Below are 13,279 nucleotides of genomic sequence, written 5' to 3' on the forward strand. Positions count from 1 at the left end.
TTCCGAAAGAAGAAGCTACTTGGGAATCCGAAGATTACTTGTTAGAAAAATTTCCAGAGTTTCTTGCGTCAATATAGAGTAATGTTAGTTGAGCTCGGTTGTTACAAATTGTGTTTTGTAAAGGAACCTCAGCTGTTTTATGGACAAGTGTTGGATGTTTTTGGACTGACACATTTCCTTTTCCATTACTTACCCTATGGCTTTGAATATCGGGACGAGATTTCTTTTAGGGGGAAGGATTGTAACACCTCGGGTGTTTAAATATTAAAATATGCCATGTCATCATATGCATAGCACATCATTCATGTGGTAGTGAAAATTTTGATATGCATACACTAAAACAAGTTTATCTTTATGTGGTATGTGTTGAATTGTATTGTTTGAATCAAGTTCAAAATTTGGTTTGGATTTGAATTTTCAAGAAAACCCTAATTTTCAGCATTTAAATCCTACCCTGAAAACTCATTTCAAAATCTAAGCATATTTTGGGGTTGAGTCTTAAAGCAAAAGTGTAGAGCTTGGCAAGTTATACAAAGTTTGTTTTTGGAATTTTCAAAGTTGTTATGAAAAATTTGAAGTAATTTGAAAAGGCGTAATTCGTTAAATGTCCCCTATTTGAATTCAAAAGTTCATTTCAAAATGTAGACCGAATTAGGGGATGGTTATAAAAGCAAAGTTGTAGAACTTTGAATTTTGAGCAACTTTTATTTTTGGAGATTTTTGAGTTGTTAAACAAATTTGGGAGTAATTTGGATTTTAAAATGGATGGCAATTCTGTAAATATGGTAAATAGTGTCACGACCACCGCCCCACCGCCGGTGACCTTCTGCTCGGTTCCAGACACGCCTGTGGCTGCCCTTGGCTTCACGCTGGTGCAGAGAAGGCCACTGCATGTCATCTCCTTGCTCTCTCGGCTGCTCTATAAAGCTCAGACGTCGTCGCCGTTTTTCATTTCGTTGCTTTGTTTTCCCGTCGCCCTTGCTCAACTCCAGCGATCTCGTGCCATCGCTGTAGTGCCTCCACCGTCGTAGCAAAGCGCTCAATAGCTTCGTCTACTCCTTGCGCGCCTAGCCATCCAACTGTGGTCGTCTGATTTCACCGGGAATCGTCGCTAGCCACCTTTCTTCCTCGCGGCCGGTAACTTCTCCGTCGTGGCCAGCACTCTCCGGTGAGCTGTTGTCTTTGCTTAGTGCACCTCTAGCTCCGCCTTGTTCCAGAGATGCTCTATGACCGGTTGATTGCTCATTTTGTCCATCACAGTCACCTGAGCGCCACCATCGTCGTCGCTTGCTCCGTCGTGGCCGCTGTCAACGTCGACCCGCGTCACCGTTGCTTCTCCGGTCTCGCTCTTTGCTCCGACGTGTTCGTGGTGAGCTGCTGACCCTTCGCGTGCCTTTTGTTTGATCTCTACCAGCCTTGTTTCGCCGGCGTAGTGTTGCCGAGCCACCGCGTCCGCCATGGTCGGCGTTGAGCTTGTATAGAGCCGTAATCGGTACAAGTAGGGACATCAGTAGGTGCGCCTAGTCCTTGTGAACGTTTTAGTACCTTGGCCGTCGCCGTTGGACTCACCGTCGACGAGTTTTCGTCGGTCAGCGCCGTCGCCGTCGTGGTCAAACGCGGGAGGTTAGGGATGACAGGTGGGACCCGATGTCAGTGACTCAACGTTCAAAATGAATTTTCTGTTTTTCATATTCAAATGAATAGTGATGTGATTTGTTATTTTTGTGTAGATTTAATTAGAGCTCCAAAAATTATGAAACTTTTTGTGTGACCTCTCTATGATGAATAATATTTAGGAAAAATATGAAATGTTATTTTTCAACACTTTTTGAATGTGATAAAAATTGCTCAATTAATTAATAAATGGGTTTCCATGATTTTTCTAGGCTTAATTAATTATCCAAAAATTATGAAAATTGTTTTACCACTTAGTGATCATGTGATGAACATTTACAAAAATTTTGAGCTAAATTGGAATAAGTTGATTTATTTCATAATTTTGAATTAAATAATTAATTCATAAAAGCAAATAGTAACCTTTAATAATTTAGGTTTTGTTTGAAATTTTGGATTGAGTGATGACCTTGAATCATTAGTTGGTAATGATCTTTGGCAATTGATGTATGTATTATGAAAAAGATTTAGTTCGTTTGACTTGCAACTGTACCGCGAAGGAAAGTTGTATTCGAATTGTTAATTTTACATCAATCATCAAGCATCATGTTTCGTATTCCACATCATGTTAAACATGGCATTGTTACTATGTGTAGTGAACAAAGGTGAACACGTGGTAGTTAATCAAGTTGCGGAGGAGGTTAATCCATCTGTTGAGGTCGGATCGGATAATTGTGGAACATCGCAGGAACCTAACTTTTCCGTCAACGAAGGCAAGCCCCGGATGCATTTAAACCTACCTTGTGTTTTACAAATTTTATCGCTTTTGCTTTTATATACTACATTAAGTGATTAGGGGTCAAGTGGAAACCTAGTTGGTGCATCACCAACCTTGTTTTTCAATATCTACCTTGATTACCTGTTTTATTCGTAAATATCTAGTTATGCTTAGTCATGCTTAGTCGGGTGATTACCTATCACCTAAGAATTTTAAATGGATCTTTGGTTACTTATGTTATCATGAGATATGAGCATGGAAGTAATAAATCTGGACCGGGCGGACTCGGTGTGTGAGAGCCACAAGACATGGAGGTCTTGTGAGCGGCTTCTTTCCGCCTGTGTCGATTAAGGTCCGTCCGTTGTTGAATTGCATGAGATGAGACTTTGTAGTACTAACCACATACTCTGGTAAGCCTTAACTTGGCGTTTCAATTATGAGAATGGCTACCCGTGCACTAGGAGTGGAGAGATGGCGGGACTAGTGTGTACCCACGTGGCAATGGGCCGGATTGGTGGGGTACTGTATTCTCAGGTGGCGTAGACCTGTTCTTGTTTTAGGAGACCTGAGAGTAGGTTGATATATGTAAGTCAGGGACCTGCATATGTCATGTGGTCTGGAATCCCCGGCTGGGTTTGAATCGGTTCGAATCGTCGTTGCTCCTCGGTTATGGAGACTCAACTCACTGTTCATCATCGTAGTTAATAACTAAAACTTGAGCTGGATTTGAGAAAGAGTTTGATATGAAGTTCATGATCTCATTACGGATCATGGCAAATTCATATATTGTTCTTATGAAGTTTAAATATTGAAATACTGAAATTATGTAAAGAGCTTTTAGGCAAAAGAACGTTGATTATTGCTAAAGCCATACCTTCAATCCCTGAGCCTGCATTCCTAAGTCTTCTCAGTTTTTATTTCAGTTAAGTCTTGTTGAGTACTTTTGTACTCAGGGTTCGTTGACCCTTGTTGCAGGTGAGCCTCATGAGCAGGTCTGTTTTGGACCTTGCTGCATGACTGTTGTTCAGGTCGATGACGATAAATGAATGTGTGATCCTTGGGTAGGATGCTTATTTTGTGTGTTATGTTTATGTTAATTATGCCACTCCACTACTACTATGGTTTGTAATAATTATCGAACTTAGTTTATAAGGTTTGAAACAACTGGTTTGTAAACTATGTTATCGTAAGACTTCCGCTATTTTACTCTGATGTATATATTGGAATAAATGTTGTAATATTGCAATGACTCTGTAATATGATCCTGCTCAGAAAATCGTGGATGATTCAGGGTTCCCCGAGGACACCCGACAGACTTCTTAAGTTTCCAGGAACATATGCATAGTTGTCAAAGGTCGTTGGACAGTGACAAGTGCATGTGGGTCCTATAACTTAGGAGGTTCTGCCACACGTCATGAGGGCGGGGCAAGGCAAGAAGCATGGGTGGTTCTGGCTTGGCGACGGCGTCATCGACACGGCCTCTACTCCCTCTCTCTTCCAGATCCGAGCACGAAGCATGAGTGAGAACCCGACCATTCGCATATGGCTGACCGTTGCACAACACCGGGTGGACGCACTCGAGGTTATTCCTGTTTTACTTGTCATACATTGATCTTTACATACCTTAATTAGCTTTGCATTACTGAAACATTGGAGTGAAATATTGTAGGCCCGGCTGGAACAAGAAATGAGGCAGCGTTAGGAGCTGGAGGCCGAGCACCAGAGGATGGCGGCCCAGCTGGAGGCCGAGCGGGCTGAGCGGGAGGCCGAGCGGGCCGAGCGGGAGGCCGAGCGGGCCGAACGGCAGGCCCAGGCGCAGAGGCTGACGGACATTATGGAGTTCCTACAAGGGCTTGGGCAACGTGTGGGCTTCTCTCTGCCAGCTAGGCTGTTGGTTCCACCTCCGCCTCCGTGTCCTGCAGCTCCAGCTACTCCTATGAGTATGAAAGTTTTTTTACTTTCGCTTGTGCTTTGCTTCTATAGCCTCTACCTTCCTAGATTAGCTATCCAAATAATCTTGTCTCACATGCAATATTTTTACCTTTGTGCAGTCTCCATCTGACGGTGGTTCGAATAATCCACCTCATGCACCTCCGAATGATGGAGCCGGGACTTCACCACAGTTGTAGTGGCCGAGATGAGTGCACGTTGTATTTTTTTCATTTGTTGTTCACTTGGTGATGGACTTGTGATATACTTGTGATGCACTTGTGAACTTTGATGGACTTATGGATTTATTTGGATGGACTTGAGCACATATTATTATATATGTGATATATATTGTGATGGATATGATATGTGCGGTTGGATGTGTGGATGGATGAGATATATATGTGATATATGTTTGTATGAATTTATTTGTCAAGATGGAATGTAAAAAAAATCAAAAATTGTTGTTTTGGGTCACTTTGCCGAGTGTTGCACTCGGTAAAGGACCCCGTTGCCGAGTGCCATGGTCACAGCACTCGGCAAAGCTGGAAAAATGGGCGCTCAGAAAACCATTTTTTCAGCTTTGCCGAGTGCCATGACCATGGCACTCGGCAAAGATTTTTTTTAAAAAATCAAACTTTGCCAAGTGCTAGACAGAGGGCACTCGGCAAAGAAATTTTTTTAAAAAAAATTCAAACTTTGCTGAGTGCCAGCCAGAAGGCACTCGGCAAAGAAATTAAAAAAAATCCAACTTTACCGAGTGCTAGCCAAAGGGCACTCGGCAAAGAATTTTTAAAAAAAAATTCAAACTTTGCCGAGTGCCGGCCAGGGGGCACTCGGCAAATTTTTTTTTAAATAAAAAATCTTTGCCGAGTGCCTACAGGGTTGGCACTCGGCAAAGAGACCGTCAATGGGGCCGCTGCCGTGACGGTCACTTTTCTTTGCCGAGTGCCCCCCGAGCTCTCGGCAAAGAGGGCTTTGCTGATCAATTTTTTGCCGTGTGTTCTTTGCCGAGTGCCGCACTCGGCAAAGCCTTTGCCGAGTGCAATTTGGCATTTGCCTAGTGCCTCAGGCACTCGGCAAAGAACCTGAATCCAGTAGTGTACTGGAGTAGTTCGTCTGTCCGTTGATGAGTGGTTGAGGTTCCAGCTTGCGAAGCTGATGCATACATGATGAGGTTCAGCACCATGCATGGCGTGCGACACGGTGGCGAGGCACGGCCACGTGCGGTGTGCGGCGCAGCGGCTGTGGAAAAAACGACTGGCAGGATGAACGAGTAGTTGTACGGACGGCGGAGTGGATGAAATTACTGAACTACCCTTTATTTTCAATAATATCTGAAAATTACCTAAAAATTAATAGACGCTGGTCCTACATTTTTGTGGTACTGGTCCCACGTGTTTTCGTACTTTTTGGTACTTTCTGGTACTTTTTTCTTGGTGCTTCCTATTTTTCCACGGTCTGATCTGAACCAATAGACAGTCCACAATTTTTCCAACCACTGTGAAACTTGTATTATCTATTAGATTGTCGTGGATGAAACAATCCATTTCATAACAGAAACCAAACAACAAAATTAAGTGAAGAGGCGCTACATATAGAACTCCTGAAAATAAGAATAACATGCAACGCCGCCGCCACCTCCTAGGGTAGGGTTGGACCACCGGCTCCTCGCTTCGCCGCTGCCGCCATCACGCCTAAGGCTCCCTCTCCTTCCTCTCTGGTGACTCTACCGAAGACAAGGGGAGGGGACCCATCTTTTTCCGTATTTTCCAGTGTCTTAGGGTTTGAGTCCAAATAAATTTTCGACAAAATCAGATGATTTTCAGTCGAGATCATGTTTCGTGCGATGACTTCGATGACTGCCACGATGAGATCATCGTTGCAGGCGTCGATTCATCAGCAGATGGCCAATTTGTGGCCTTTATCTGCAAGGAGAGGGGTGCTTTTGGGAGCCCCCTACGAGGACAGCGACTCCGGATCATCGATCTCATCGTCGATGGTCGCGGAGAGAAATTCATGGTCACTAGGTGATGATTCTACATCCTATGTCGTTCCCGATGGTGCAACTGCTGATATTCTTTCAGAGATTTAGATGCGTTTTGGACTGATTCCAAAGCGTTGGATCTTACAGCATGTCCAATGTATTGGGGTTGATCGTTGGATGCGGCATAAGGACTGCACTTTGGCTCCAACGTTCGAGGGAAACCATTAGAGAAGAAGACGATAGAAGAATGTGAATAGAATATTATTTATTATTTATTTTAAATTTTTATATGTGTAATTTGGAGATGTACTGTGTCAAGATTTAATATAAGTCCCCTTCCCTTCACCAAAAAAAGAACTCATGTGTTGTGAAATGACGCTAGTACACCAACAGACGTCCTTCTACAGATGATCTCATCTGTCCATACAAGCAGATAGGATTAGAGATTAGATTAGTAGTTAACTGTAGCACTACGAAGGGGCATGTCCCTTCGGTAGTGGACTGTTCTAGTGAACAGTTACCTTTCCTGAACAGTCACGTCCGTACGATGTCTGTACAATGTGACCCTTCATTTGTATATAATCCAAAGAGATCAATGAAACAGTTAGTTGTTCCCAAATCATTGTTCATTTCATTCACTTTTAATATGTTATCAGCACCTTTTGCTCTTCAGGAACAGGAGAACGACAGTAGAGGCACGTATGCCTCTGCACCACCATCGATAAGCATGGCAAAGATCAACTTACTGTCACATCTTGTTCGTGGCTTGCTCTTCGCCCTTCGTCGCGTCGGCGGAGTTCGTCGTGGCCCGATCCGACACCACGGCCACCATGGACAGCGCCGAAGCATTTTCGAGCGCCTTGGGCCTCGCGTTCATCGCAACGTTGCCCATGGTCATGGCCATGGTCCTTTCAGCCGCCTCTTCGACTCTGCTGTTCGTGGCTGCCGTTCCAATGTAGTTCCTCGCCGCCGATGGACTCCTGTTCGTGGCCGCCATGCTTCTCCTCCATGCGATCTTCGTCTGCAGAGCCAGCCACCATCTCCTCACTTTGGCTTGGATGGTGCCGAGCCCCAGAAACAGTCAAACCATGCGCTATTGAAGCCTCGGCGCCACCAGTCATCGAAAGCCTAGGCGCCGCCCAGTTGAAGTAGTGGTGGCCATGCCACCTATGTCCCCATGGAGCCGATGTCGTCGGCTACCTGGACACCGCCTCGCTTCTGGTGCGACTTCTGCAAGGAGTTCACCTCGATCCCGCACATGCTCGAGTACGCAGTACTCACTTGCCGACGGCCCACACCAGCCTCTCCGACTCTAGTGGCGACAGGCAATGGCGTCCCCTACTCGATCCTGTGGTTTCTGAACGCGACGGGCTGCTCCAACGCTTGACGGATGTGAAGGTTGAGAAGAGGAGGTGTGGTGATCCGGACCTAAGTCATCGGCGACATCTTCAATCGCACGGCGAGGACTGGCATCTTGCCGTACTTCTTCCTTCGACTAGGGCCTGGACCCTCGGCTTCGCACTCCGGCACTGTGCGTGCCCCTTCGGCTCCTCCTCCGGTGCGATGACCCCGCCAATGGCTCCTCCTCCGCCCGCGACACGCGCGGAGGCTATAGCCCTCATGAAGGAGAAGGCTCTCCTGTTGGCTCCTCCAACTTCTGTTAAGGGCAGCGCCACCACGCCCCCAATGCTCTGACGTCTCCTCGGCCGTAGGGTGGTGGCAATCGACCGGCGCCCTAGCATCCGCGCTGGTTCTTGGAACCCGGCGGCGCTCGGCCTCCCAAGCATGGAGGTCCTAAACATGGCGGTCAACGGTGGTGGCTTCTACTCCCTCGATGAGGGGGAGTCCTCTTCCAACTGAAGATGGTGAGTAGTGGCAGCACAGTGGAGCGTGGTGGCGAGGAGCCAACCAGCGGCAAGGGCCTCCGAGATGGCAGCGGCGGCAAGCAATTAGGGGCTAAAACCCTAACTGCCACCCGACCCCCCTTTTATGGGCTACGCGCGCGACAATGGGCTGGCCCAAGGCCGGTACCCTGCCCTCCCTCCTCTCCCCTGTGCATGCCGACTGGACCTGCATGGGCCACAATCCAGGATGCCGATGGATTCAAGTTTGGCAAATCAAGCTATTTACTATTTTCGTCAATTTAATATTTTCAGCATTAATTCGTATAAGACTCTGTTAGTCCTTTATAATTATGTGCTGTAAAATTAAGTACTCTTGTGTTTAGTCGCTGACTTTAACTATAGTTGTACTTGTGATATTTTATCATTGTAAAATATCCATTTATGATATTATTCAAAGTATTTGTCCCTGTATGTATGGCAAATCCAATAAATAATATCCTTGTTATTACGACCATGATCTTGCAAATTATTTATTCATTTATCACTTTTGCAATCGATTCATTTTATTTAAGCCCCTTTTATGCTTTTCGACTTTAAAGCATTACGCGCTTAAATAATGGATGCGACATTTTATGTATATTTTTCTCATCAATTGTATAACGCGCATATTCCCTATTTGTTTGTTGGCCAAACATAAGGTAGCACCACTGTTGCTACTACGGGATCTACACTAAGTAAACACTTAGTGACTATCCTCAACGTGCGTACCCAACATCACAAATTAGAATATTTGGTCTACATCTTTTCACAAAGATGACTACCATTAATTCGTATTCCTATTGGCCATACACAAGGTAGCACCATAGTTGCTACTGTGGGATCTACACTAAGTCCACAACTTAGTGACTATCCTCAATCGTGCGTACCCAATTCGTTTGCGAATTGACTAAGGTCTACATCATTCTTGATGACTACCTTAAGACGTGTTTATACAACTTGCATAATTACTTGGCATCTACTGTTAATACAGACTATGCCCAATTGAGGTCTACACTTTTATGGTGACTACCTCCATTATTTTATTATGCACATGAGATCTTTACAACATTAATAATACAAGATTTATCTTGTCTCTATTTTGCATCCCATAATTACAACACACCACAACATTTTAATATCTTAAAATGTTTTGATGGTTTGCCTCGTGTAGGATCAATGACCGTCAAAGAGTTTGATTTGCTTGCTCTAGACGGTCCACAATTATCCCACATGGGCTGTGGACTGTAAAGGTTAGTCTTGCGTCCCTGTGGACTTTATCGAGCTGTGTTACCACCCAAAGAGGGTGTTGCACCACTTGAAGATCAACATGTATACACGACCCTATATCTCATTAGAAGCCATATTCATCCTGATCTTAAGGTTGAATACTTGTTGGAAGAGAACCCACAAAATCTATGGAATTCTCTTAAGCAACGCTATGAACAACAAAAGGCACTTATCCTGCCTGCGGCCAACTATGAGTGGACACAACTTCGCTTATAGGATTTCAAAACTGTGAGTGATTACAACCATGCTATTCATAGGATTTGCTCAAAGTTGCAATTCTACGAGAAAGAACCTACAGATGCGGATAAAATAGAAAAGACTCTGTCTACTATGCTTCCCTCTGAAAGGATTCTTCAACAACAATACCGTGAAAGGCGTTTCCAGGTTTATTCTGAGCTTATACAAACTTTACTTGAGGCCGAAAAAACATTCTGAACTTATGGTTTGGAATAATCAGCAGCGCCCTATAGGGTCTGCTCCATTGCCTGAAGTACATGCCTACACTCAGAATAAACCCAAATTTGATGGTGGACCTTCTAAGACCCATCCTCAGGGAAATTCCAAGAAAGGTAAAAAAACAACGATAGACACAATAAGAAATCCCAAACTCGTGCTTCCAACAATGGTAAGAACATTTCCAAACACAGGAATGACAAACCTAGTGTGTCAGAAGTGTGGTTGTTATAATCATACTACAAAGAAATGTCGTACCCCAAGTCATCTTGTTGATCTCTACTTAAAGTCTGTGGGTCCGGGACGTGCTGCACCAGGACAGAAGTATGAAGCCCACTTCAACATTCGACCTAACACCACCAGGAATGAGGCTGGTTGTTCACAACAAGTTCCAATGAAACCAAGCAACAACAACATACGAGGAGGCGAGGATCTTGCTGATACGGGGAATATAATCGTGGAATATGCATCCAACGACATATTTGGAGACTTTGAATAGGCTCTCAATCCCTTAGATTCTCATGTCTTTATGTCCTAGTGATTATAATAGTTAAAATAATTTATGTCCTATGTGTTATAAATATTTAATAATGTCATCACTATTTAGTTTGAATACCCAATAAATGTATTATACACATTTGATGTATTGTACACATTTGATATTCAATAAATAAAGTATGTATTCTATATATCATCAAAGAGTTTCATATCAAATTCTTTATTTATATATAGTTTCTACGGGGGTCAATCTGATGGAGGAGGAATTATGCCTAGTGGACAGTGGTACCACTAATTCTATACTTAGAGAAACAAAGTATTTCCAAACTCTTACAAAAAGACAAGGAAATGTTTTGACAATCGCGGGGCGCGATGCTACAATAGTTGGCTCTGGTCGTGCCACTATTGTACTCCCCTATGGGTACCCAAATTACAATTGAGGATGCATTATTGTATTCCGATTCAAAGCGTACCTTGTTAAGTTATAGAGATATTCAGTCAAAATGGTTTTCATATAGAAACCCATGCTCAGAATAATGAGGAAATTCTCCTCGTTACTAAAAATAGCGGATATGGCAAACGAATTGTTGAGAAAATTCCCTCTTTTCCGTCTAGATTGTACTACACATACATCAAACCCGTACCTGCATGTTGCGTATAAGGTAATTTTTCAGAATGTTGACGCATTCAAAACTTGGCATGAACGCCTTGGCCATCCTGGTATAGGGATGATGCGAAAAATTATCAGCAATTCTAATGGTCATGAGTTAAATACTGCTAAATTCCCTAAATCTTTAGATTTTATGTGCACTTCATGCTGCTACAGGGAAATTGATCGTACGGCCATCGCCCGTAAAGATCCAAAATGAGCCACTAAAATTTCTTGAACGCATTCAAGGATATATTTATGACCCCATACAACCACCGTCTAGACCGTTTCAGGTACTTCATGGTTCTAATAAATGCATCTACTAGATGGTCTCATGTGTGTCTTTTATCCACACGTAACCATGCATTTGCAAAAATTATTGCTCAAGTTATTAGACTTAGAGCACAGTCATCCTGAACATCAAATTCAATCAATTCGAATGGACAATGCTGTCGAGTTTTCCTCAAAGGCTTTCAACGATTATTGTATGGCTTTGGGAATTCAAGTTTCAGCACTCTATCCCATATGTCCATACACAAAATGGTTTAGCAGAATCTCATATTAAGAGAATTAAACTCATTGCAAGACCGTTATTACAAAATTGTAACCTACCAACTTCATGTTGGGGTCATGCAGTCTTACACGCTGCTGACTTGATTCAATTGCGACCAACTGCATATCACACAGTCTCCCCATTGCAATTAGTACATGGGAATATGCCAAATATTTCCCATCTACAAAAATTTCGGTTGCGCTGTATACGTATCGATCTCACTGCCTAAGCGTACCTCTATGGGCCCACATAGGAAACTTGGTATCTATGTGGGATATCAATCTCCATCAATTATCAAATACCTCGAGCCTCTTACTAGGGGACCTATTCATGGCCCGATATGCTGACTGCATATTTAATGAGGACCATTTCATGGCATTATGGGGAGACTTCAAGTACCAAAACGAATGCCAAGGAAATCATCTGGAATGCCCAAGGCATTCCCCCCTCAGATCCACGTACTCTAGAGACTGAACAACAAGTTCAGAAAATCATAAACTTGCAACATATTGCAAATAACCTGCTAGAAGCATTTACTGATTATAAGAGTGTCACTAAATCCTCTTATCCTGCTCGCAATGCGCCCGAAAGAGTGGAGGTACCAATAAAAACCATTCAACTCCCACTTCCAAAGAAGAGGAGGAGAAGTACGGCCGCTCCTAAGGATAATGCTACAAGTAAGCGTTCCGAGGGTATCGAGGGCTAAATCCTCCAAATCAGTAAATCCAAGCCAACCTCAAGTTGGTAGACACCCAATAGTGGATAAAAATCCAACATCAGGATCAAATCCACAACCCGGATCAACGGTGCATCCAAATTCTGATCCTAGGATATCGAAACACCCTGACTACATAGTTTTGGGAAATGTTGAGTCAAATAATGGGGTGAAAGAAATTTCCATCAATTACATAGATTCTGGAGAATCATACAATTGTAAGACTACTGTTGTCGACATGTACTTCTCCACAACAATTGCAAAAATCTTTCTCAATGATCCAGATCCCAAGACCATGGCAGAGTGCAAAAAGCACTCGGACTGGGCTCAATGGAAAGAAGCAATTCAAGCTGAGATAGCTTCTCTCACTAGAAGAGAGGTATTCACATCTACAATACCTACACCTTCCAAAGTCTTTCCTGTAGGCTTTAAATGGGTTTTCGTCTGGAAATGGAATGAGAACAATGAGGTGGTGAGATATAAAGCGAGGCTAGTAGCACAAGGGTTCACGCAGAGACCCAGCATTGATTACAATGAAACCTATTCTCCAGTAATGAGTGAATTACTTTCTGATACTTAATATCATTGACAGTTCAAAATTATCTATCTATGCAGTTGATGGATGTGGTGACAGCATATCTATATGGGTCACTTGATTCGGACATATACATGAAGGTTCCCGATGGAATCCAAATTCCGAATCCAAACGTAAATCGCAACATGTATTGTGTAAAACTACAAAAGTCATTATATGGCTTGAAGCAGCCGGGACGAATGTGGTACAACCGACTGAGGAAATTCCTTCTAAAGAAAGGATACACTAACAATGATGATTGTCTATGTGTTTTCATTAAGAAATCTTGAATGGGATTTTGTATTATATCCATGTATGTTGATGATTTAAATATCATTGGCAGCCCAAAGGATATAGAA

The sequence above is a fragment of the Miscanthus floridulus genome, chromosome 18 (genome assembly GCF_019320115.1).
Source record: "Miscanthus floridulus cultivar M001 chromosome 18, ASM1932011v1, whole genome shotgun sequence".
Classification (NCBI taxonomy): Eukaryota; Viridiplantae; Streptophyta; class Magnoliopsida; order Poales; family Poaceae; genus Miscanthus; species Miscanthus floridulus.